Below are 27,794 nucleotides of genomic sequence, written 5' to 3'. Positions count from 1 at the left end.
ACGTGGCTGCGATGAAGCCAAACTAATTACACAATTTCAATCCCAAATTGTTCCAAATTTCTGATAAATTGGAGTGTAGGGAGTGTACAAGTTTTATTCATTCACTTGTGGATGTAGAATGTACTGCTAATACTACATGAAATCCAATTTAACAAAATGCATAGTTATTTATTAAAAAATAATAACGCAGACAATGAAAACACTTTGCTCTTTAAAATATTTAGCATTTAAGCTATTTGGGGAACATTTTTTGTAAAACAATGCACCAGCAAACAGCAATTTGGGGAAAATTAACAATTATCATAATTTCCTATTTTATAACATCTTATCAAAATATCTTGATTCTTTGATAAAGGTATCTAAAAATGGGACATAGTAAAGAAAACTCAAAATTATAAAAGATTGGATTACTGTAGTAAATATAATAAAGTGTATATGTACAAAATGCCAAAGAAACATAAGAATTACAAAAAGAAGGAAATATAATTAAAGTTTGGGTGAGGAAATAATAATTTAAATGGGTATCTTGTGAAGAAAACAAATAGAAAGTGTTACCTTACAACAAAGACAGAGGGATATAGGAAAGTTACTGTAAAATTGGAAATACTATGAACTCATGATTTTTAAAAGACACTCTTTTGCAACTCAGTCACTATCGGAAAGCCAGCATTTCTCTGAGACCTTTCGTAAACTGAAACAACATAAAGCAAGGAGTGTCCCACACTTTCTGAAAGTTCTACTTAAGTCATGTCACTTTTACAAAAGACCTATATTAGTACCTGTGTTGATAACTGAAGAAATCCAAAGAGGATTCTTGCTTTTGTTGTTATTTTTTTTAAAATATGTTTTTATTGATTTCAGAGAGGAAGGGAGAGGGAAAGAGAGCTAAAAAGATTAATGATGAGAGAGAATCATTCATAGGCTACCTCCAGCATGCCCACACTGGGGATAGAGCCTGCAATCTGGGCCTGTGCCCTTAACCAGAATCAAACCCAGGACCCTTCAGTCTGAAGGTCCATGCTCTATCCACTGAGCCAAACCGGCTAAGGCGGATTCTTGCTTTTAGGGAAAAAGCTGGAACAGTGCTAATGAAGGTCTTCCATAAAAGCAAAGTGGAGTAAGGCAAACTTTCAGAAAACAGGGATACAATGTCATATTGCCTACCAGTGGTATGCCTTAATTGCACTCCTAGCTCTGCTAAAAAAGAGAGAGCTAAAGGAGGGCTGATTCTAAGGCCAGGACTATCTTGAGCAAAAGGCAAGAACCTTTTCAAAAATCTCAAAGGTATTGCTCAGAGGAAGAAGCAGCCATATCACTTTTTCAGATATTGACCCTCAATGAAAAAGTCATTATAATTAAATGAAACAAGTGGAATCTGTGAGAAGCCATATGTCCAAAAGGATATCCAATTGGGGAAATAAATTCCAAGTGTTTCAGAAATTATTTATCATGCAAAAAAAAAGGCAACTCATCCTATATTATAAAGAGGCAATATACAAATTGATTGTCATGCCATCACAAGCAGGCATCACCCACAGCAGGGCCAGGGCCAGCTGCTCTGTACACCTGTTGCGGGAGTCCTGTCAGTCCCGCTGGGGGCCTGGGGTCCTCCTGCATCCCCCACTGACTGAGGCCCAGGCAAGCAGGGCTGGCCGAGGTGCAGGCAAGCCTTGGATGGCGGCTACCCAGCCACCCAGGGCTGGCCTGAGGGTCAGGTAACCAGGGCCGGCTGAGGCTTGTGCTACCAGCAGTGGCAGCAGCAGAGGTGTGATGGGGGCGTTGCCTTCCCCTGATTGCCGGGTTGCCTCTCACCCCTGAGGGCTCCCAGACGGTGAGAGGGGGCAGGTCGGGCTGAGAGGACCCTCCCTCTAGTGCAGAATTTTCATGCACTGGGCCTCTAGTATAATTATATTAATTTTATTTGAGATGATCCTTTTAATCCCCAAAGTCCATTAAAATTTGCCCTAACTGGTTTGGCTCAGTGGATAGAGCGTCGGCCTGCGGACTCAAGGGTCCCAGGTTCGATTCCGGTCAAGGGCATGTACCTTGGTTGCGGGCACATCCCCAGTAGGAGGTGTGTAGGAGGCAGCTGGTTGATGTTTCTCTCTCATAGATGTTTCTAACTGTCTATCCCTCTCCCTTCCTCTCTGTAAAAAATCAATAAAATATATACATTTTAAAAATTTATATGCTACCTATTAATCCCCTAATCCTTACTTCTCACTTCTATGGATCTCTTATCTCCTACCTGTATCAGTTAAGATTCTTGGATACAGACAACAGAAATCACTCTGGCTAACATATTCCATAAAGAAGCAATGCCACCACAATGATCTAATAGAAAATCTAAAAAATAAAATACTGGTTTGGACAAGTGTCAGGCTCCATGGGATGTTATGCAGTGAGAACCACCCTCAAAGTCCAGGAGCGGGTTAGATAAGATGGCTTCTGGCCCTTCCACCATGATGCTGCCGGACTTGGCAGCCACCAGAGACCTGAAACCACCATTGCAGATATCTGATGCCATTACTGTGACTGTCAATCCATCTAATCTCATGGACATCTGCTCCTCGTCTCAAACTCCCTCGCAGGAGTGTTTACCTAGGTCACCTGCTCATGGCCCTGATGTCAGGTATGGAAACAGAGGCTACCACCCCTCTCTGGCTTTCCTACTGAGGTGTCCCACCAACTTATTCAACAAATACAGGGTGCGGCAAAAGTAGGTTTACAGTTATGGGTATATGAAACAGTTTATTCTTGTATCATTATTCATTAACTAGAGGCCCGGTGTATGGAATTCATGCACAGAGCAGGGGGTCCCTCAGCCCGGCTTGCACCCTCTCCAATCCAGGACCCCTTGGGGGATGTCCAACTGATGGGATATCCCCTGTGGATCGGGCCTAAACCAGCAGTCAGACATCCCCCTCTCATTCCAGGACTACTGGCTCCTAACTGCTCACCTGCCTGCCTGATCGCCCCTAACCACTCTTCCTGCCTGCCTGATTGCCCCTAACCACCTCTGCCTCGGCCCCCACCAACATGGCTTTGTCTGGAAGGATATCCAAAACATGTCCTGTCTATCCAGTCTAATTAGCATATTACTCTTTTATTAGTATAGATCAGTGGTTGGCAAACTCATTAGTCAACAGAGCCAAATATCAACAGTACAATGATTGAAATTTCTTTTGAGAAACAAAAAACGACTTTTGCGCATGGGCCACGAAGTTTCAATCGCACTGTACATGTGTGCCTGCATGTGGTATTTGATGGAAGAGCCACACTCAAGGGGCCAAAGAACCGCATGTGGCTTGCGAGCCTCAGTTTGCCGACCGCTGGTATAGATTATTGCATCTTTTTTTTTTGCATGCAAACAGCTGTAAACCTACTTTTGCCCCACCCTGTGTTTATTACATACTAGAGGCCCAGAGCATGATTAAATCATGCACGTGTAGGGTCCCCTAGGCCATGCAGGCCATATCCACTGCCCCGCAAAGCCTAGCACGCTCCACGGACACTGCTAGCAGCCTGCTCCCCGCTTTTGATGGCAGGGGGTCCGCTGGTGCTGGAGCGGACACACAGCTCCCCGCTTTCGATCGCGCGGGAGCTGGCTGGCTGTCCGCTGGTGCACCAGGCCTTTCGAAAGCCTCTGGCACGGCTGGCAACACAAGCTCAGCATCCCGCCGGCCCAATCGGCCACCCCGGCCACCCCGAGTCCTGCCCCCTGCGACTCCCGCTGGTCCAATCGTGGGCATAGATGAGTGATGGTAATTTACATATTACCCATATTATGTAGGATATACTGTGTGCCCTTTTAGGCACTGTGGTACAATAGTGAACAAAGCAAGCAAAACCCTTGTCCTCATAGACTTGTCAGGTAAAAGTTCAAGGATGTTTCTCACATGCCTTTGCCTGAAGCTTCTTTTTCAATCTATTATGAATTAGTTTTGCAAAGATTCAAACTCTAGACAAATAGTTGAGTGATTTTCTGAAATGTATGCTTCCTTAGAATTTAGGTCAGCTTAAGGGTGAGAAAAACTAATAATAGATATGTCCTCAAAGTTTGTGAAGTCTGAAAGGAAGCTAACTTTCCATTTAATGTCTCAGATCTGCACTGTAGATATACTCTATAGATAGATATATAGATTTTAGAGAGAAAGAAAAGGAGAGAGAGAGAAACATCAATTTGCTGTTAGACTTATGTATGCCTTCATTGGTTGATTTTTACATGTGCTCTACCCAGGGGTTGAACCCCCAACCTTGGAGTATCAGGACAATGCTCTAACCAACTGAGCTACCCAGCCAGGGCTCAGATTTGCACTTTCAACAAGCTTAACCCCCTCAACTCCATGACTACCCAATTCCATGCTTCTGTTTAACTTGTATGACACAATAAAAATTTGTAGCAGTAGCAGTCAGGGTTACTCCTCTTGGATCTGTGACAAATTTTCCTTCTAATTTTATATGCACAGGCAAATCCTCAAATGTTATACAAACAATGAATACTTATCTATGTAAATTCAAATCTAGACCTTCCATCAAAGAAATTCTCATCTGCTGTCATCTCTCATCCAATCTCCCAGTTGGGAAAGATATGCAGTTGCTATATTAATTAATTTAGAACACCCAGTATTTGTTACACAAATATGAGGGATAAAAACCTAAAATGTTTTATGTGAGAGTTTCTAATCCCCGTCCCCTGTAGCCCACATAGGGGAAGTTGAAGAGCTTGATACTGAAATCTATAATCATCAACAAAATACCCCACAAAAGCAATATAATGAATGGGTTCAAGTAAAATTAAATCATAGTAATAATGCATCGGGTGCTGAAGGATTAGGTGGGTTCTGGAGCCTGGGCTATGCACCTATCTAGCATGTTTATCTTGTCTATTAGGGGAAAGTATTCAATTTACAAATGAACTTTGAAAAGCCAGTCTTTTATAATGCTACCATTGTTTGTCTCCAGACTGCTTTCAGAAAAAGTTCTCACTTACTAAGCTTCTGATTATTCTCTTCAGATTTTCACAATCATGGGTTTTATGATGGCAAAGTTTAAACAGTTTAAACAATCAAAACTGATGTAAGGGTTTATTAGTATTAGCATTCCTCAGTTCCTTACTGTGAAGAAGAACTTGACTACCAAACCCTTAAAAACGAGAACATAAGCCCTAGCTGGTTTGGCTCAGTGGATGGAGCAACAGCCCTCAGACTGAGGAGTTCCGGGTTCAATTCTTTTCTAGGGCACCTACCTCACTTGCAGGCTCGATCCCCAGCCCTGGTTAGGGTACAAGCAGGAGGCAACCAATCGATGTCTCTCTCACATAGATGTTTATTTCTCTCTGTTTCCCCCTACCTTCCACTCTCTCTAAAAATCAATGGAAAAATATTCTCTGGTGAGAATTAACCAAAAAAAAAAAAAAAAAGGAGAAAATAAGCATTTTCCAGGTCTAGATGTCAAAATGACAGCAGGGGCTCCAACGGCGATTCAAGCACATCGCTGAAGAAAATGTCAGTCTCCTAGGAAACCGACATGAAGCAGAATCCTGGCACTCTTTCTCTGCAGAAGATATTTCTACATGACCCACAAATGTTCACCTTGTGGTAAAATAGTGCTTCCAAACCCCTAACAATTCAGATACAATGCAAAGCTACTTCACTGCTTTATTCAACAAATAATTACAGAGAGTCAACTATAGCCTAGGAACAGTTCTGCTACCTCAGTGTATGGCACTGAAACACCTGTTCAAACCCTTGCTTCTCTGCAGCTGACCATCAAATGAGAGCAATAATTAAAGGACATATAAAGTAATCTATACTAATAAAAGGGTAATATGATAAATAGACCGGATGTCTTCCGGACATCCTTCCGGACAAAGCCACGGTGGCGGGGGCCGAGGCAGAGGTGGTTAGGGGCGATCAGGCTGTCAGGGGAGAACACTTAGGGGTGATCAGGCAGGCAGGCAGGCAGGCATGTGAGCGGTTAGGAGCCTGCGGTCCCAGATTGCAAGAGGTATGTCCGACTGCCGGCAGTCGGACATTCCCCGTGGGGCCCTAGATTGGAGAGGGTGGGGTGCAAGAAGGGCTGAGCCTCCCCCCCCCCACCATGTACAAATTTCATGCACCAGGCTTCTAGTCAATATTAATAAAAGCATAATATGCTAATTAGACCAGACGTCCTTCCAGGGCTGCAGCCATGGGATCGAGGCAGCCACCATGGCTGCGAGGGAGGGATCGAGGCAGTCGTGGCTGTGAAGGCCTACTCCTGCACATATTTCATGCATCGTGCCTCTAGTAGGTTATAATATCATATATTTAGGTGGCGGGGGGGGGGTGCGGGGGGTGGAAGAGAAAGAGCCTTGAGTTGGTTATGGCACATTAAGTAGGGTGGACATGGAAGGTGACTCCCAGGAAATGAAACTAGAGTGGAGACTCATGCAGTGAAGGAAGGAGTCAGGGAGCAAGCCCAGTAAGTATTTAAGGGGGAAAGTAGGAGGGCATAGGGAAGCTTGATGGCATGGCATGGCCCTCATGTTAAGTGGCTGGTGTAGCTTTAACAGAGAGAGACAGTGAGCAGGAAGGAGGCAGATACTCCAGCTGGCTGTCACAGGGCCAGTAAGGACTCGGATTTATTTCAAGTGAGATGGGAAATGAGTCAGGGGGGTGTCTGTTGAATAAATAATTGGACTTTACTTTAAAACAAACCACACTGATGCCTCTGTGCAGGGATATGAAATATCTCTTAAGATGTAAGAACATAACAAATATTTTATATCAGTTATATGTGGAATCTAAAAAAGCCAAACCCACAGCAACAGAGTAGAATGGGGTTACCAGGGGCTGCTGGTGGAGACGAAGGGATCATTGGGGAGATTTAGGTCAAAGGGTATAAGCTTGAAGTTTGAAGATGAATAAATTATCAAGATCTGATGCACAGCATGGTAATTATATTCCACTTTGCTGTATAATATGCTTCAAAGTTGCTAAGAGACAAGATCTTAAATGTTCTCACACACACAAAAAAAAGAGATAATGATGTGATGTGATTGAATTGTTAGCTAATACTATGGTAATAATCATACTGAAATATATGTGTATCAAATCCATACATTGTACACCTTAAACTTACACAATACTATATGTCAATTATATCTTAATAAAAAGATAAAGGATATGCCCATTGAACGATGTTATTTTTTGCAAATGAGTGAGTTTTCACTTCTGGTTAATTTTGTTGATGTTCCCTTATACATATTTTTGGCAGGAGGGATCTTAAACCTTATATGATATTCTATTGATACCAACACTAAAGTGTTTTTTAAAACTGCGACTGATGTAATTATTTTCTATACTTCCCCAAATTTTTGTATTTAAACTCTAGTCCTTGTCAGATTTTAAATAAGCATCACAGAAAAACACACACAAAATAACCAAAAACTTATGTTCTGTGAAAACTTTATCTCTAAATGTTATATACCTCAGAGATCTTGATGGCAACAAAGAGTATTCTTTTTCTGCATTCAACTAAAAAAAGGGCATCAGAAATATTGGTGACATGGTCTGAAAGGGTAAAAATTAAGGATCGGGAGAAGATCTATTTTCTAAAACCTCAGCCATCCTCTGATTAGTACACATGGGAGGGACAACTCTTTTTTGTGTGGGAGATGCGTTCTTCAGCAGTCAGTTCATCAAGTTCTGACTGGGACTCTTCCTAGCTCAGCTCCCAGCACGGACTCTCAGGCCTGACTTGCTAGCCTTGAGCCCTTAGCATTCTGTTGCCCACAGAGGCTGTAACGACTGGCTCAGATGTGGACACATGACCCCAGTCAGAACAGCCAGAGCAGGTCTCAGGGAGTCTGGGAGGCTGAGAGGAAGGAAGCCCTCTCTTTCCATTAATGATGTAAGTGGGAGTGTGCGTGATTGAACTGCTGGAATAAGGCAAAGCCTCTTTGAGAAAGGAACGGACTGAGAAGAAATGGAACTGAAAAACTGAATGTGAGAAACTAGACTTCGGTGTTACCACTGGACACTTTGCCTTAAGTTACACCTAAAGCCAATCTTCCTCTCCATCTCTCCCTTTATGTGAACCATAAAACGAATTTTCTTTAAGCTACTTTGGGCTGGGATTTTTCTCACTTGAAACTAAAAATGTGGTAATGGATATATCTTGAAATATATATGAATATTAAATTCAATAATATAACACTAGATGTTAGAATTTTGTCCTCCTAAATAGGCAACACATCCTCTCTCCTCATGAATGGGGACTTGTACGTATATCAACATAAATAAAATCAAATTAGCAAGCTCTATCCAAACACAGAGAAATGGAGACCTGTACTTAGGAAGGAGTACTGGGACACAGAGGTGGATTCATATGGGCTTCTGGGCACAGAACCAAGGGGGAACCTGAATGTCAAAGTCTAGCAGACAGTTCAACAGAAGCATTTCGTAGGTGATTTTTTGGACCGGAACCTGTGGTATTCCTCTGGGCAGGATGGTTCCCCGGATTCTTTGTCCAACAGAGTTGAATGAATCCTCAGATGGAAGGTGATAACAAAGGTGGAAATTTTACTGAAAACAAGTACAGACTCCCACGTGGGGAGCGGGAAAGAGTCCCACTGATTCCCTATTTCCACGGTTTATAAAGGCTGCTGGTCCTGTGCCCTGACATCCCCTCTAATTGGTCAATATTCCCTTATGAATTGATTACTATAGTAACTCCTGAGATCAAAGGTCAAACATCACATGGAACATGTGATGCCCTCCTCTCTCATTGTCCTCCTGTCCCTTCAGGGCTTTCTTCCTCCTTCTTTACTTTGTAAATATAGACCTTTTGCCTACTCCCAGTTCCTTTGTCTTATGGAAATGTAACTGTTGCTGCTTCCTTGTCTTATGGAAATGTAATTTCTCCCAGCTCTCTTGTCTTATGGAAATGTAACTTCTTCCAGTCTGTAACCCTGTGTTTTTTCCATGGACCCCAATTCTAAAAATTCCCTAAACCTGCCTATATTCCCCTAAAATTCCTATTTCAACATCAAGTCACAGAGGCGAGTTAGTAAGTCAGAGTGCAATCAAGAGGCTAAAGACCACAGGGACTCCCACACCAGTGAGGAAGATTTAAAACTGGTATTAAAAAGGCCAGCCTTAAAGGGGTGCCTGATGACTCAGGGATCACAAAACTGACGTACTTTTTATAGGTCACCTTTGGAGTCAGCACAGGTGGAAAGGGAATTACCAAAAGCACTGAATAGACACAAATACACTTGACAAGATAAAATATTCAGTTATGCATCCAGGTCAAGTAAAATATTCAGAATTCCGTAGACCTTCAAATCCCTAAGGCGACATTACTTTGAAAGGAAAAATATCTTCATGTAGAGAAACACTCCCTATTGATGAAATGGCAATTCTCTCTAACCTGCAACTGAATCACTGAAAGGCAAGTACAAGAGGCCAGCTGTGTTCTCTGCCTCTTGCCCGCCCACCCACCCCACCCCGCTAACATAGAATGGGTTTAGCATTGAATGCCTCACAATAAAAAAATAAAAACATGACCTATATTTACTGTAAACATATGTGAGATTAAGGGAAGAGGTGAATATTTTAAAGGTGTTGCTGCATCAGGAGAACCTGGAGAGTCCATTTGCCCCACAGATAACAGGTCAAGGCTAGACTCAGACAAAATCGTGAAATAAAAGTCCTTACCCAAAGTGTTCTCAGAGCACCTCCCTGGCCAGCAGCATCAGCATTGCCTGGGAACTGCTTGGGCTGCATGGCTGGATCAGAAATTCCTGGGAGTGGGCTCAGCAGGCTGTAGTTTAACAAGCACCCCAGGTGATTCTGATTTGCTCTCAAGTTTTGAGCCTCTGCCTTAGCCCAGCTTCCTCTCAGCTGGAGGCACTGAAGCCTTCCTTCTGACAAGTCAACCATCCCTATTTTCTGAGCACATAATGGCCGTAAAAGAGAAGATAAAGAGAGAAAAGCATCCGGCTACAATGGCAAAAGTCCTCCAGCACTTACAAATGAAAAAAAAAAAACAAAAAAAGCAAGCATTAACAAATACAAAAAAGAGAAAAGGAAGATGAATGGGGTCTTACTAAGAGAAGAATAAAAAGTTAAGTTTTTTCCTGGTATCTTTTTTTATATTTATTAAATATAAAAAAGATACCACAACTTTTTTATTAAAGACAAATAGCCAATCACAAAAACTTTTGGTCGTGTGGTCGTTCTATTGCATCTGCCTACATTGTGTGGCTCAGTGGTTGATCATTGACCCAGGAACCTGGAGATTGGGGTTTGATTCCCAGCCAGGGCATATGTCCAGGTTACAGACTCAGTCCCCAGAAGGGGCTGCAGGAGGCAGCCGATCGATAATGTTCATCTCTTTCATTGATGTTTCTAACCCTCTATCCCTCTCCCTTTCTCTCTCTCTCAAAGTCAATAAAAACATCTACACTAATAAAAGAGAAACATGCAAATTGACTACACCTCTGCTACGCCCACCAGCCAATCAGAGAGAGTATGCAAATTAACCCAACAAATATGGCAGCGGCCATGGAGCTGGATCCAGCAGGAGGCTTGGGTTGCCCCCGGCAATGGAGGAAACCAAGCTTCCCACTCGCCCTGGCTGGCTCTGGCCTCCGCTCAAGGCTACAAAGTTTCAATTATAGAAGATAAATAAATCTCAGATACCTGCTTCCAACCGGCCCTGGCCTCCACTCAAGGAGGCACTGAAAAAAAAAAAAAAAAAAGGAGGGGCTAGGAGACTGGGTCACCGGGGGGTATGGCCAGCTTGATGACGACCCTCAGCCCCTTACCCAGACTGGCTACACCCCCATGGGGTGAGGGTTCATGCTGGGGATCTTGGCCAGCCTGCAAACAGCCATCAGTCTCTCACCCAGGTTGGCCAGGCACCCCAGTGGGGACCCCCACCCAGAAGGGGGTGTGGCCAGCCTGAAAACAGCCCTCAGCCCCTCACCCAGGCTGGCCATGACCCCCCAGCAGGGACCCTCACCCCATGGGGGCATGGCCGGCCTGCAAACCACCACAGGCCCCTCGCCCAGGCAGCCCCATGCCCCAAGGGAACTCCCATCCTGATCTAGGACACAATTCAGGGCAAACCAGCCAGCCCCCACCCATGTACCAGGGCTCTATCTATACTAATAAAAGGGTAATATGCTAATTAGACTGGGAGACCTTCCAGGAGACCTTCCGGATGTTCTTCTGGACAAAGCCATGGTGGCAGGGCGAAGGTAGAGGCGGTTAGAGGCCAAGAGGAGAGGACTGTTGTGGGTGATCATGGCAGTTGTGAGTGATCAGGCCAGTGGGGAGCGGGGCCGTTGGGGGTAAGCAGACCAGCAGGGGGGCCAGTTGGGGGCGAGCAGGACGTCAGTGGGGGTCAGTTGGAGGTGATCAGGACAGCGGGGGAGGCAGATTGGAGTGAGCAGGCCAGCAGGGGGGAATGAGCAGGCCAGTGGGGAGGGGAGGTGGGGGTGAGCAGGCCAGAAGGGGGGGGCAGTTGGGGGTGAGCACACTGGTACGGGGGGCAGTTGGGTTGATCAGGCTGGTTGGGGGGCATTTGGGGGCAAACAGGCTGGCAGGCAGGCAGGTGAGCGGTTAGGAGCCAGCAGTCCAACTGCCGGTTGAGGCTCAATCCCTGTAAACTGGCAGTGGGACATCCTTCGAGGGGTCCCAGATTGGTGAGGGTGCAGGCCAGGCTGAGGGACAACCCGCCCCGCCTGCATGAATTTCGTGCACCGGGTCACTAGTAAAAAATAAAATCAAAAGAAACATTGTGCAAAGATATCAATATGCATTTGTAGCATTTAAAAATTTTTTTAATCTTTGGCAGAAATATATGTGAGGCATGTATTGGTGATTGCACTAGAAAGCGGATTCTAACTACACTGAAACACACAATACTAACCATAGACTCCTCCGTTCAGGAGGGATATTAATGGTCATAAGTCCTAGTCTCTTAGCCAAGGCAGAAACATCTTTTCCAGCCCCTGGTTGAACATTTATGGGGAGAAGAGACAGTTTGAGTAAGATTAATGATCAGGGGGAAAAAGTGTAATTTTTTTTAACTCTATCTGATAAAGCTGTCTTGACATCTCATTTTGTCAGCATTGAGCTCCGTTTTAAGCACCTATCAAAGCTAGGTTACAAGTGGAATTTTGAAAAAGGTGGTATTTAGACAAGGGTACTGTTTGCATCCCATATTGCTATGATTCACTCAACTTCCATGTAATTTAGCCACAAATGCTCATAATTTTTGGATGAATATGTGGCTGCTTGAGGGTTGCTGGTATTTTAGAAGCTCTAATAAATTTTAGGACACTAACATTCCCTTTCCTGAAACCATATTTTACTGCAACAGTCACCTGGCATCATTAAATGTGGGACATTTGTCATATGTCAAATTTCCAGATAAATAAAAAATGCCCCTGTTAGTAATAACACTAAAAAAAGGTGTAGTGCAACACTCAGAAATGAGCAGGTCTCATGAAAAGCCATTAGCGTGCACACCTGATATGGGGGAAGAGAGAGATCAATTTGCTGAGGACATTTCCAAGAGAAAAGTCCAAGACCTTGAGTCATGCTTCATAAGATTCAATATCAGTGAGAGTTGATTGAGTGAATTCATTCATGTGTTCATTTATTCATTCTTTCATCTATTAAGGACCAAGCCCCGATCTAGGTGCTAGGGACTTCAAGGACATTCTTGGAGTCCTTCTCTGCCAATGGTAAGTGACATTCCTACCCTCAGGACCTGGCCACGTCCGCTGGCAGAGGACTCCAAGAATGTCCTTGAAGGACAGCAAGTCTGATCTCTTAAGGACCAAAGTGCACAGGAGGTGAGGTGATATTAGGACACCAGTCTCCCTGGCATAGTAGCTGTTTAATTGTTTTATGGAGCAATAACCAAGCATGGGAGTAGGAATACAAAGGGTTTTAATTTGGGTGCTCATTGTGGAACATCATGATGGTGCTGTTAGAGCGCTGGTCCAGCAAGAACATTTCTGTTGCAACAGAGCAGCACCATCCCACGTACTATGTCATCCATCCACTTCCATGTTGTTTGAGAGGAAGGAGCAGATGGCAACGATGGATCAATTATTTTGCTGTCTGCTTAGTGTCTGAAAATAGTAGTAACCTTCTTTTGAATGGAACAAGCTCCTGGACTTTTTTGAACCATGGAAGTTGGTAGGCAGATATCTCAAGAGGGAGATAATGGATTTACTGCTAATGAATAAGTGAATGATTGAATGGCTAATTGAACACAATTTTAAGTGGTTGTATACTTATAAAAGCAGGAGAATTGGTAAGGTTGATCGTGGAGGTTATTACTATAACAATAATGTCTGCAGTATATATTACTACACTATGAGCTACATATATACATTATATCTAACCCTTCGAGCAATTTTGCATGATAGAGGATACATTATTTAATAAGTTGCACAACCTCACACAGTTATCTAGTAGAAACTAAATATTATTATACACCACTGTTTGAGTATCTTAAGAGATCAGGGCTTTTGTTTAATAAACCAAGAGGCTTGTAATGCACATAGTGCAGCCATATTAAATAGAAGCTACCCAAAAGAAATCAAAGCCTTTTCAACAACTAGAGTCTTCATTGTGGGAACAATCTATACAAGCATAATATTACCATATGGAGTTCACATACTCCAAGAGATTTGAAATTGTTTATGTTGATGGGCAGAAGATTTTACCCTTCGCTCCCCCCAAATCTCATCTATTTCTGTGTTTTAACTAGGAATCTATAGGAAGCTGAATGGACCAGGGTGACCCATCATGTGCATAATGACCTCTTTCGATTCCACTGCATTCCGCACTTCTTACCTACACTGTTTACTGCTCTTTGGGGAAGGCATCTAGTTCCCCCCTAGTATTTTTAGAGGGTCCAACAGAGCCACCGTCACCCCATTCCCTCCTGTTCATTCCATGAACGGGGACTAAGCAACAACACTCTGCCATGTACCATCCTGTCCTAGTACTGGAGTTACTGAGGTGAATGAGACACAGCTCCTGCCCTTTGCATAGGAAATAGACCGACAAACAGGTAATCCCAATCCTATATGATGGGGCAATATATTAGCTTACTGGAACTGCCCTAACAAATTACCGAAAAGCTGGCTTAAAACAACAGAGACTTCTTCTCTCACAATTCTGCAGGCTAAATGCCCCAAACCAAGGTGCCACCAGGACTGTGCTCTCTCTGAAGGCTCTAAAGGAGGGTCCTTCCTGGCTCTACTAACTTCTGGTGGGGCTGGCATTTCTTGGTTTGAAGAGGTGTCACTCCAATTTCTGCCTCTGTCATCACATGGCCTTCTCTCTGAATGGGTCTGTGTCTCCTCTCTTTTTCTTATCAGAACATGAGTCATAATGGATTTAGAGCTACTAAGTTTAGACCTGCTCCAGGATGACCTCATTTAACTTGATTACATCTACAAAGACCCTAATTTTCAAGTAAGGTTATAGACATAGATACCAGGGTTTAGCACTGGAACACATCTTTTTTTTTTTTTTTTTTTGAGGGGAAGGGGGAAGAGAGGGCACAATTCAATCTACCAATGTAAGTAAAGGAGTGTTTGATATTCTAGCTCATAGATTTCGCCTTTCTCCCTAGTATTTTTTTATGAATGGCTTGTGAAATTTGAGAGAACATACAGGAAATTAAAATATGAAAGGGAACCTTTGGAATATTGGAAGACCTTCACAATCCACATGACCCCCTTGGTATGCTGAAGTCCTAAAAAGTCAAAAAGGAGGCGGGGGTCCCCAGAGGACAGCATTAAAAGCTTCCTCTGTGGCTCCTGGCCCAAATAATATATTTTTGATGATGGTAAATAACATAGAAAATTGTTTTACATATAAAAGAAATTATGTGTAACAATGTTTCTGAAAGATTATTTTCTTAAATTCATCTTAAAATAGAGAAAAGTTATTTTTGTGTTACAGCTGGACATCATTAGAATAACAAACTCTATCATTTAGAAGCACCTCAGCATTCATTTTCTACTCTAGGACCCTAATGATCATGACCATTGAGAGGTTTCTGCTATAAGTTAAAAAAAGAAATTTTAAAAACTTTCCAACTTTCATGCTAGACTGTTCTTGAATATGTATAACTCAATTTTTTATGTCTCTTTCCCTCAGCATCATTCAACATTTCTGCATCTGTGCCTTGCACAAATGCCTTCTTGTCTCAATCCACCCATTACTTCCATCAGAAAAAAATCAACAACTTTATTTAATGTAGGATTCTAATTCAAAACACGCAAGTAACTTCATATTTTCTCTGCGAAATAAATGTAGGCAAGACCCTCAAGTAACTTCATATTTTCTCTGCAAAGTAAATTTTATAGGCTGTATGACAGTTACTTGTTTAGTTATGCCTTTTCTTCTGAGAACACAAAAGGAGAGAGCCTGGAAATTTTCTAAATTCTAACCACCAGTTAGATGATGCATTACTATCCTGTGGACCATCACACTTCACAGGAAAGCCTAAAGCTGTGAAAATACTGTAAAAGAAGGACTGCTAAATGAGAGCACTCAGAGACCAAATGCTAATGAGCTTACACACAAGCTATCCTTCTGCAAATTCTAAGAAGAATGAGACCAGCAGATCTAACTGAACTATATTACCTTTGAGTCTTAGAAGGCATCACCAAATTTTTTAAAGTTATTTAACAAGTATAACTTAAAACAGAATATGTATGTCCTGAGGATATAGAATAAAAAAATACATGTTCTTGATTGCAAGAAATTTATATTCTTGTGGAACTGAAATCTTAAAAAAAATCAATTAATTTAAAGATTTAGATTTTGATAAGGTGTTTGAAGGAAATAAAAGTGAATAACAGTATAGACAGGGACTAGGCCTAGAGTTAAGAGCCTATATGAATAAAGTTGGCAGAGAAACCTTTCTGAGGAAGTATACTTTAGCTCAGACCTGATTAAATGTTACACTTTAAACATTAAACTAGAATTTGGCATGAACTAAAAACATTTTTGGTAAAGAAAAGCTTTAGAAAAAACAAAGCATACAAAACACAGTTGTAAAACCCAAAGGAAATAAAGGTAATTAAAAGACACATTTATGTTGCATAATAGTAAAACTTCAGGATTTGTTCTTTAAAGCAGACTTCTGTGTATTGATATGCATTCTCTGGATGTGATTGAGAGCTCTAGTAAGTTACTGCAGGAAGATACACTCTGTTCACATTTAAATAACGAAAGGAAGATAAAAAGCAGAAGTCTTTTTAAAAACCACCTATCTATATTTTTGCCCAGGATGACACACATTTTCTGTTCAGATCACGTCTATGTAGGAAAAAAGGATTTGTCATGCTGGGTTAGAGCACTGCTCTATTACATGTGCAATGGTGATTCTGGCAAGAGTCAAATAGTCTTTGCACCAAATGAAAGCAAAAACTTCCAAAACAGGCAGTCATACTTGCTGTGATCTAGACAGCAGCCAAATTTCACCTGGAGTTATAGTTCATTGGACTCCAATTTTAGATAAGAGGTATTTTATTAAAAAAGTTTAATCATACTATATTGTATATCTGAAAGTTGCTAAGAGGGTAGGTCTTAAAGGTTCTCATCACAAGAAAAAAAAATGTAATTATACATATATGGTGACAATTGTTAGACTTATTGTGGTGATCATTTCTCAAGGTATCTTATCTAATAAAAGAGTAATATGCAAATCAACCACCACTCTGCTACACCCACAAGCCACACCCACCAGCCAATCAGGAGCGAGTATGCAAATTAACCCCAACCAAGATGGCTGCGGCCACAGAGCGCAGGAGAGAGGCTTGGGTTTCCCTGGTGATGGAGGAAGCCAAGCTTTCCACACACCCTGGTGGGCCCAGGCCTCCACTCAAGGCTACAAAGTTTCAATTATAGAAGATAAATAAATCCCAACATAAATGGCGGCAGCCACGGAGCTGGAGAGAGCAGGAGGCTAGGGTTGCCCTTGGCAATGGAGGAAGCCAAGCTTTCCGCCTGCCCTGGCCTGCCTTGGCCTCTGCTTAAGGCTACAAAGTTTCAATTATAGAAGATAAATAAATCCCAACAGAAACTGCTGCCGCCACAGAGCGAGCAGGAGGCTTGGCTCTGCTCCAGGCTACAAAGTTTCAATTGCATAAGGTAAATAAATTTCAGATACCAGGGCCTCCGTTTGGGTCACTGGGGGGGCGTGGCTGGCCTGCACACCACCACAGACCCCTTACCCAGGCCGTCCCACACCCCAAGGGAACCTCCACCCTGATCCGGGACACGCTTCAGGGCAAACCAGCTGGCCCCCATTCATGTACCAGGCCTCTATCCTATCTAATAAAAGAGTAATATGCAGATTGACCATCACTCCAACACACAAGATGGCTTCCCCCATGTGGTCAAAGATCCTGCCCCCATGTGGACACAAGATGGCCGCCACAAGATGGCCAGCAGGGGAGGGCAGTTGGGAGGGACCAGGCCCGCAAGGGAGGGCAGTTGGGGGTGATCAAGCTTGCAGGGGAGGGCAGTTATGGGTGACCAGGCCAGCAGAGGAGGGAAGTTGGGGGTGACCGGGCCTGCAGGGAAGGGCAGTTGTGGGGAACCCAGACCTGCAGGGGAGGGCAGTTAGGGGTGACCAGGCCTGCAGGGGAGGGCAGTTAGGGGCAAACAGGCTGACAGGGGAGCAATTAGGCATCAATCAGGCTGGCAGGGGAGTGGTTAGGGGGTGATCAGGCTGGCAGGCAGAAGATGTTAGGGGCAATCAGGAAGGCAGGCAGGCGAGCAGTTGGGAGCCATCTGTCCTGGATTGTGAGAGGGATGTCCGACTGCCCGTTTAGGCCCGATCCTACTGGGATCGGGGCTAAACAGGCAGTCGGACATCCCTCAAGGGGTCCCAGATTGGAGAGGGTGCAGGCTGAGTGAGGCACACCCCCTCTACCCCCGTGCATGAATTTCGTGCACTGGGCTTCTAGTACAAATATAATGTTAAATGCCAATTATACCTCAAGAAAAGATAAATTAACCAAAATGGAATTTAAGACCTTATTTTATGAAGGTCTGTATAAATGTTAATATGGTCACATCTTCCAGTGTCCCTTCTCCTCCTCTAAAATACTCTTTACCCAACATCTGTACCCAAGTGGAAGGTCATGAAAGGTTGAGGACACATGAAGGTTAGAAGCTAGAGAGTTCCATGAGGTATGGTTGAGGCAATAGCCATGCTCATCTTTTAGGCTGCCCTTTAGAGGTTTTCTTCTTGATTCAAACTAAATTCTTGATGTTTACTTTACTCTATTTTACATCTACTTATTTTAATACAAGAGACACATAGTGTGATTTCCTATGGCCCACGAGCCCATAGGAATGGCGCCATTATCATTCTTTAGAATCCACTCTGGCTGAAATGTAATAAAAGACATGGTGGACCTACTCCTATAAAGAGATGGTTAATTATGCATAGGGTCTTTGCATGCCTACTTTAGGGGTTGTATCTTACCTCTTGACAACCCAATTATGCTTACCTTAACTTCCATAATATTTTGCATGTTGTAGGTACTATCCTCAATAAACATTCTTTATAAAAGTCTGTCAAGTTTGATTTTTTAATTGAAGAGTTTAGGCCATTTACATTTATTGAGATTAACCACTATATTTGGATTTGTTATACTATCTTATGTTGCACTTTCTATTTTTCTTTTTTTACTGTCATTTTTTCATTGCTATTTGCCTTTTTCTATATTATTTTCTCCTTTTACAGTTTTGTAAGTTATAAAATATATTGCTATATTTTAGTGTTAATTTGAGAATTTTAATGTGTATTAAAGTTAACAGAGTTTGAAGTCAGTCAATATTTTTACCTACAATCTAAGCAATATATGGGCATTAGAATACTTTAACTTTAATCACATATTCTCTTTTATATTCTAATAACTATTATTTTAGTTTTATCTTATTTAACCTTAAATTCAGAAATTAGACACAATTATTAATATATACAATCAATTTTTGTTTATATTTACTCACCATTTGTTCTTCCATTATAGATCTTATTTCTGGGATCCTTTACATTTTTCTTTAGCCTTTCTTTTAGTGATAGTATGTGGGCAACAAACTCATTTTTGCTTGTCTAAAACTTTTTATTTTACCCCAATAAAAAATATAATTTCACTGATTATAGGACTTTAGAATTTCTAAGTTATAGGTAGTTTTCTCTCAGTGTCCTGAAGTTATTATCTTATAGTTTTGTGGCTTCTATTATTTTATTTAAAAGATCCTTATCACTCTAATTTCCTCTGCTTTGTAGATACTCTGTATTTTCTTTTTTGCAATCTTTAAGATTTTCTCTTTGTGATATTCTGCAGGCTCACTCAGATGTATCTACATTTGGACTTCTTTGTATGTACCTTGTTTGTAATTCCTTGGACTGCCTGAATCTGTGATTAGATCTAGTCAACTTAAGTGAAATGGACAAATCCTTTGAAAGGCACAAATTTCCAAAATTGACATCAAAAGAAATAAAACACCAAAATATCCCTATGTCATTGATGATATTGGATTGTAATTGAAATTCCCTTCAAAGAGAAAACTGCTAGTCCAGATGGCCCCCCTGACTATTAATTCTATTTTAAAGACCTAAGAAAGTTATAACAATCCAAAAAAACTTCCTAAAAATAGAACATGAGGAGATACTCCCCATTATATTTTATGATGCTAACATCACCCTAATATCAAAACCAGGCAAAGACTTTATAAGACAAAATAATCACAAACCAATATGCCTTATTAATTCTCTTTACAGTTATTATGCCCATTTTATTGATAAGGAAACTATGGCTTAGAGTAACTTGTCCATATCAAATAGCTAGTAAGTGACTTAGTTGGGGCTAGAACTCGGGCAGCCCGTACATACTTTTAATTACTAAACTCTTCTGCCTACAGGAGTTGACTACTTTTTCTAACAGAAGGTATGATTTTTTTTGTCCCTCTCAGATTTCAGACCTAATGTCCTGTCAAAATACTACTTTGAAAAATATCTGGCATCTTGATAAACTTTGCAGGATAATTATTTGCTATAGGGAGTATCTACAGCTACCCTGGACTGCCAGAAAGACAAAATGGGAACTAGAGCAAATTAAACCTGAAACATCACTGGAGGCAAAAAATGACAAAACTGAAACTGTCCTACTTTGGGCACATCATGAGAAGCAGGGTTCTTTGTAAAAGACAAAAATGCTGGGGGGAAATAGAAGGCAGCAGGAAAAGAGGAAGGCCAAATATGAGATGGATTGACTCCAATAAAGAACCATAGGCATAAATCTACAGGAACTGAGCAGGGCTGTTGAGGACAAGATATTGTGGACATCCCTCATTCATAGGGTCTCCAGGAATCGAAGTCAACTTATCGGCATGCACACACACCTACAGGAGTGCCTAGGGTTCCCTAAAAAAAAATACAGCCTTACTATAAATGTATATTTCATTGCATCTATAAATACTAGCATCCCTTTTATTTTGGTTATCAGTTTTTAAAGGAATTGAAAGATGACAAAGCACTGTGTGCAAAAACATGCAAATATTTTAACACTTGGCAAAAATAATAGAAACCAGAGTTAGAGAAAAAAAGAGCAATTATTTTATCCACTCTACTCAATAATCCCTTCAGGCAGTTCTGCTATAACATTTATAGTAGGTAGTTTTGTTTCATCACTGTTGATATGGAAATTTTAATAAGAAATCACAGTTTCAATCAAAAAGTAAAAGTTGTCTGAACTGCTAGATTTATCCCATGTCTTGAATATGCCAACATGTGTCTTACCACCTGGTCTACACACATGAAACATGAAAAGAGGAAGAAGAAAACCTTATATTTGCAAAACAAATACAAATTAGAACATTTTCCATACCTGTTATGTCATTTGATACCCAGCTCTGTGAATTTTCCAGAATGGGTCACAGTTCTACTTTTCAGAATAAGCAGAGACCCAGAGGCATTAAATGGCATGCTTGTCCAGGATCACATAACTAAGGAGCAAAAAATATGGCAGAAGCCAGTCATTCTAATGTTAAATTTTTTGTTATTCTGCAATGTATGCTTACTGTCTCTTAAGTTGATATAAATATTTCTCAAGTTTTTCTTTTCAAATAATATGATTTAATCTGGGTACAGATATAGAGGGCTTATAGTTTACATTTTAAATTCTGCACATGAAGTAAAACATCAGTAGAAGATCATCATGTAATTGACACTCTTTCCCAGGAATCCATGACAGAGTTACAGCTATGGCAAAATCTAAGCATTGTGGTCACTGCTCTTGCGTTTAGAGAATGCCTGATTGAAGATAATTTCTGGCTGCAATGCTGCACTTCTGAATTTTAAGGCTATGTATTATGAGCCAACTTTTGAGTGTGAGTTATGAGCAGTAGTTAATGCACTTTCTAATTGCCATGAACACTAAAGGAACAGATGTATAATTTTGCTGTTTGTAAAGACATCGACACACACTGAAAGCACACATGGTGATAAGGAAGTAACCTTTTCTCTATGTAAAAGGGGCTATGAAATAGAAATATCTCTGCTATAAGGGGAAAACATTATTAGTATCTTCTACATAAAATTAATAGCTTCTACAAAAATGTCCTCAATAGATTATAACACAATCTTTAAAAAAATCATTTAACCTTAGCTGGCTAGCTGAACTCAACTTTGTTGATAGTCTGGTGTTTTGTTTTGTTTTTCTAATATTCCTGGACACAAGCTGGGAGAATCTATCACAGCTGAATTTCTGAGCATAGTCTTTCAGAAATAAACAGGCGGGCAAAGTAGTCTTTCTTTGCAAATCCAACCTATTCCAGACACATGAAACAGTGACCATTTTTGTAGTTTTCTAATTAGTAGGTTAAAATTATTTAATGCTGGGTGTTTTCTCAGCATCTAGAAGCATTCAGGAATTTGGAGAAGGGGCTGCATGTAAATTAATAAAGAGACTAGACATGAAATATAAATTTAGAAGATATTTTGGGGAGCCAGAGGAGACCTAGCTTCAGTAACCAAGTTCCCTGAATCTCTGGACCCCTAGCCTCTTATTAACACAAACTAGAGGCGCGGTGCATGAAATTTGTGCATGGAGGGCGGGGGAGTGGGTGTCCCTTAGCCTAGCCTGCTCCCTCTCCAATCTGGGACCCCTCAAGGGATGTCTGACTGCCCATTTAGGCCCGATCCTACCAGCAGTCGGACATCCCTCTCACAATCCAGGACTGCTGGCTCCCAACTGCTCACCTGTCTGCCTGCCTGATTGCCCCTAACAGCTTCTGCCTGCCAGCCTGATCACCACCTAACCACTCCCCTGCCAGCCTGATCAATGCCTAACTGCTCCCCTGCCAGCCCGATTGCCCCTAACTGCCCTCCCCTACTGGCCCGGTCACCACTAACTGCCCTCCCCTGCCAGCCTGGTTGCCCCTACTGCCCTCCCTTGCAGGCCTGGTTGCCCCCAACTGCCCTCCTCTGATATCCCAGTAACCCCTAACTGCCCTCCCTTGCCAGCCTGCTTGCCCCTAACTGCCCTCCCCTGCTGGCCTGGTCCCCCCCAACTGCCCTTCCCTGCAGGTCTGGGTCCCCCCCCTACTGCCCTCCCCAGCAGGCCTGGTCCCCCCCAACTATCCTCCCCTGCAGGCCTGGGTCCCCCCAACTGCCCTCCCCTGCTGGCCTGATTGCCCACAACTGCCCTCCCCTGCCGGCCACCTTGTGGCAGCCATCCTGTGTCCACATGGGGGCAGCCATCTTTGACCACATGGGGGCAGCCATATTGTGTGTTGGAGTGATGGTCAATTTGCATATTACTCTTTTATTAGATAGCATTGTCCTAAGGCAAAGCAGATATGCATATCAAAGGCAAGGTTTGGTATACAGTAGGCATTGTCAGGTTGGAGGCACTGCCTTTGGCTGCTCAGCTGTTTGGCCAGCAGCAGGTAATAACATGTAGATTGAAATGCCCTCAACTATCTGGCAACAGGCAATAATATATGCATCTTTTTCAGGTTTGGGGAAATGCTTTCGGCCACTCCAGCAGGCAACAATATGATTCAGCCCTGCTGAATATAGAAGCCCTTCAACCTTTTGAGGACATCTTGCATTTATTATGACATGCTGGAATTAGCTTCCAGCAATTTAATAACTTGAAGGTTTATTTAATAGCTTTATTTAACTATTTATTATTTAATTATTAAAACAATAACAATCCATTCACTTATGTATTAAATGTGTTTGAGGACATTTATATAGAAATGAAATAATCAATGTATAGGACACTTATTCTGGCCTCAACAGAGTTTACAAATGAATAAGAAATTTGCCAATATACATCAATTACCATATTATAAGCTGGTACCATTAGAGGTGATGTGCACCTGAGGGAGGGGTCACTTGGTCAATGGTGAGTAGGGAGTACTTGCTGTGGGAAGTGACATTTACACTGGGACTTACAGGATAAGCAGGTTCACTAGGCAAAAATAGAAGGTAATGCAGAGAATGTAATTTTAAAAATAAGAGGATCTGAGAAGATGAGACGTCGTAACACATTCTTGAAAATTGTTCAGCATAATATTGTCTGAACCAGGCGTCCTCAAACTATGGCCCGTGGGCCACATGTGGGTGTTTTTGCCGTTTTGTTTTTTTACTTCAAAAGAAGATATGTGCATTGTGCATAGAAATTTGTTCATAGTTTTTTTAAAAAAACTGAGGGACAGTGAACTGGCCCCATTTAAAAAGTTTGAGGACCCCTGGTCTGAACCATTCTTCATGAAGTGATAAATGTACTTTTACATAATACCATTATGCAATAATTTATTAAATGTATGATTTACCTTAAAAGATAATACATTTTTGGCAGGTTTCACTAACTTAAACTGGTATCTTTCCCAACATTTTTATGAGCAGGGTAATTACCTCTGTATCTAAAAAATGTAATTATAATTTTAATTCCAGAGTTTTACTAAAATATTATGTGGGTCACTATCGATGCTGTGTGTATAAGCAATCAATGTGTCAAATCACTGTCGTCCTACTAGTTGTGCACTCCTGACAAAGTATTTTCAAACTTTGAAAGCTTCCAATTTTCTTACAGATGTGCTCAAATTAAAAGTATTTCAAATAAAACAGCAATCTTACCAAGGTTAAATGAATATGAATTAAGATGCACTCTATCTTTAATATCCATTAACCAAATATGTATCTTGATTACAAAGAACCAAACTGTACAGCCATTTTTATGGTGAAAATAAATATTCATGTTAGACTTTGACATGATAGGGTAAAAAAATCAGGGACCATTGCTAGGCATACAAGTGAACATAGCTAGTTTAGGTCTGAAACCTTGTGCAATTTCATTGGTACCTTCTGACCCTGAAGGGTCTGGTAGAATGCAGCACTGAATCCATCCATCCTCTTTTACGTCAAGTTTATGAAGCTGGACTCCCTACCTCAATACTCAACATCCCCCCGCCCCCATTCTACCCTCTCGCCTTTTCTCTACTAGAAGAAAATGGTAATGAGGATTATCATACAGCCTTCATTCTCCTGAATTACTCAGTCTAAATAAAAATGAGTTGGGCCTCAAGCTCAACTCGTGCATTAGACCCCTTAGGCATTCTGATGAAGTCCATGAATCTCTTCCCAGAATAATGTTTTTATATGCACAAAATATGACTCAGAGTATTAAAAGGGAGCTATTTATTTTGAAATTCTATTATTACAATAAAAATTCTGTATAATAATGTCTCCTTATTAACCTTTCAAATAGCAATATCTATCCTGGCCAGTGTGGTTCAGTGATTGAGCATTGACCTATGAACCAGAGGATCATGGTTCAATTCCCTGTCATGGCACATGCCCGGGTTTTGGCTCAATCTACAATAGGGGACGTGCAGGAATTCCTAAGGAAGATTCTTTCAGGTATTTCTGGTTTTGGTGAACCCTTACCCCATGTGCAATCAATGATTCTCTCTCATTATTGATGTTTCCCTCTCTCCCTTCCTCTCTAAAAGCAATAAAAATATATATTTAAAAATAATAAATAGCAATACCTAACTATATGTCTTAATAATGCCATGATTTTTTTAAGTAAAGATGAGTGTAAATAATATTTTTCCAATACTGAAATAACACTAATTGCTATTAAAATATCTACACTTCTGGTGATAAAGTCACAGGTATTGCTAATTCAATTTCATTTGTTGCCTATATTAAAAACTAATGAAACTGCTACATTTGAGTCAGATGTTAGTAAAAGTTAAGATGTAGTATGTTAGCTTTTTTCACCCTAGTTCCTGGATTTCCTTTTTAATCCTGTCTATGCACCCTAGGTTAACCCCTGCTTTAATTACGTAAAATTGGGAATTAGTGCATGACAGCTGAGAAGCAGCAAAGTGTCATGAAGAACATGAGTTTTATAATCAGTGAGACCCACATTTCAATCCAGGATATGCCACTTACCTAGTTACAAACTCTGAATAAGTTACTGAAATTCCCAGCCCACTTTCCTGTGCAGTACAAGCAATAATAACTGCCTTGCAGTGCTACTAAGTAAAGGCTTGTCACCCCGTGGTTGTCCCCTATCCCTTTCTGGTAAAGCCAGCTCCTTCACATAGGCCAGGTGTTTATGGGCAAGATTTCCTGAATCTCATTACATCCACGGAGGTAGACCACAACACAATAACCTTTAGAACTATCCCAGCTAAGTCTAAAGAACATTACTTTCTTATTTTATCTTCTTCTTCTTTTTATCTTCTTTGACACCATCTATGACTTGTACATATATTTAGAGGTCAATTTGTCCTTTAAAATGTAAAAAAGCTGTTATGTTATCACCCCACATTTAGCGTTGTGTGAGATAAAAATCCATCATAAAAACTTCTGTGAATATTCCTAGGGCAGATTCTCTCAGGTATTTCTGCCCAGGCTCTGGTTTTGGTGAACTTTAGACCCATGTTCATCTCATCTTCTTTTTCTCTTTTCAGTGCTAAACCTAATGGAGAATGGGTCACTTTTCTATGATACCCTTCTTTTGCCTACACTCCTCAAAAAATATCCTCTATAATAATAAAAGCATAATATGCTAATTAGACCAGCCAGCCGAATGACCTTCCAGACGTCATTCCAGACATCCTTCCAGAAGCCACGGCAGCGGGGGCTGAGGCAGAGTGGTTAAGGGTGATCAGGCAGGCAGGAGAGCGGTAAGGGGTGATCAGGCAGGCATGCAGAGTGGTTAGGGGCGATCAGGCAGGCAGGCAGGCAGGCAGGCAGGCAAGCAGTTAGGAGCCACAGGCAGCCAGGCAAGCAGTTAGGAACCAGAGGTCCCGGATTGCGAGAGGGTGCAATTTGGGCTGAAGTACTGCCCACCTGCCCTGTGCACAAATGTAATGCACTGGCCTCTAGTATATAATAAAAACCTAATATGCAAATCGACTGAATTAGGGAATGACCAGTCACTATGACACGCCCTGACTACCAGGGGGCAGATGCTCAATGCAGGAACTGCCCTCAGCCTGCAGGCCCCAGGCCAGGCAAGGCAGGTGCCAGTGGGAGGATCCCCGATTGCCCCACCAGTCGCCCCACAGAGGGAGGTGACTGGAGGTGGCAGTGGGGGGCAGGGGCCGTGAGTGGGTGGTGCCAGGCTGTCCAAGGCAGGTGCCAGCAAAGGCCCCCCGATTGCCCCACCAGTTGCCCCACAGATCGGCCCTGATCGCCGGCCAGGCCTAGGGATCCTATCCATGCACAAATTTCGTGCACTGGGCCTCTAGTGTATCAATAATACACCCAGGACATTTTGTAAGCAGACTGGACCAATGCTTTGGGCAATGGAGAACTCCATAACTGCATGCTGTTTAGCCCCCTTTTCCTCCTCTCTTCTCCTTACAGCTATTTCCCCAGACCTCGGCACCCTTGGGCTCTGCTACCAAACTGATTCCCTTTCTGCTATTAGGCTGAGTAATTTAGCCCTTCACCACTTAATATATGCAGAGCTTACTTTGGTAGCTCCAAAGACATTAATATATCCTCTCATAAAGGGGCCATCTCCTCCTTTAGTAGCAAAGAATTGGCAGAGATGTTTCTGGTCTCCTTCTTCCACCAGTCTCTGAATAGGAAGGATAATAATAGCAGAATTTTTTTCCTCACTGAGGCAAATTTTTCCACTCATCTTAGAAGTCAGCAAGAGGTAGAGTAACTTATAATTTTAAGTAATGTGTCCCTCTGTTGCCATTGCCTGACAGTTATTTGTGTACCATCTGCTTTTCTGCAGTCCTAGCTCCTTGAAGAGAGAGTGAGTAATTGTGTAATACACAAGCTCCTCATTGCATAGCAAGGTGCTTTGCACAGTGTTTCTTGAGGAGGAAATGAATGAATGGGCAAGTGGATGAATCAGGAGAGAGGATTTTGCAGCATTACTATACATATTCTCTGCATGGACTTAAATGTTTGATTAATGAGCACTAGATTGCTGGGTGAGCAGGGGCATATGCCAGCCATATGGTCAATATGATCTCAGTGAAATTGCCTTTTAAATTATTATATTTAAATGGTAAATATGTACACAGAGCTATTAGGGGAAATAATGAAGATGTAAAATCATACTAAACCTCATAATATAAAGAATCTAAATAGAATTGCTTATTTTTCTGATGCAGTATAACAAAGTGATTAAGTACATGGGATTTAGAATAAAGCAAGCCCAGGTACAAATCCTGGCCTGTCACATCCAAGCCAGG

This window comes from Eptesicus fuscus, chromosome 10 (assembly GCF_027574615.1).
Source record: "Eptesicus fuscus isolate TK198812 chromosome 10, DD_ASM_mEF_20220401, whole genome shotgun sequence".
Lineage (NCBI taxonomy): Eukaryota > Metazoa > Chordata > Mammalia > Chiroptera > Vespertilionidae > Eptesicus > Eptesicus fuscus.
The sequence above is the reverse complement of the archived record's forward strand: the minus strand, read 5'-3'. Positions refer to the sequence as shown.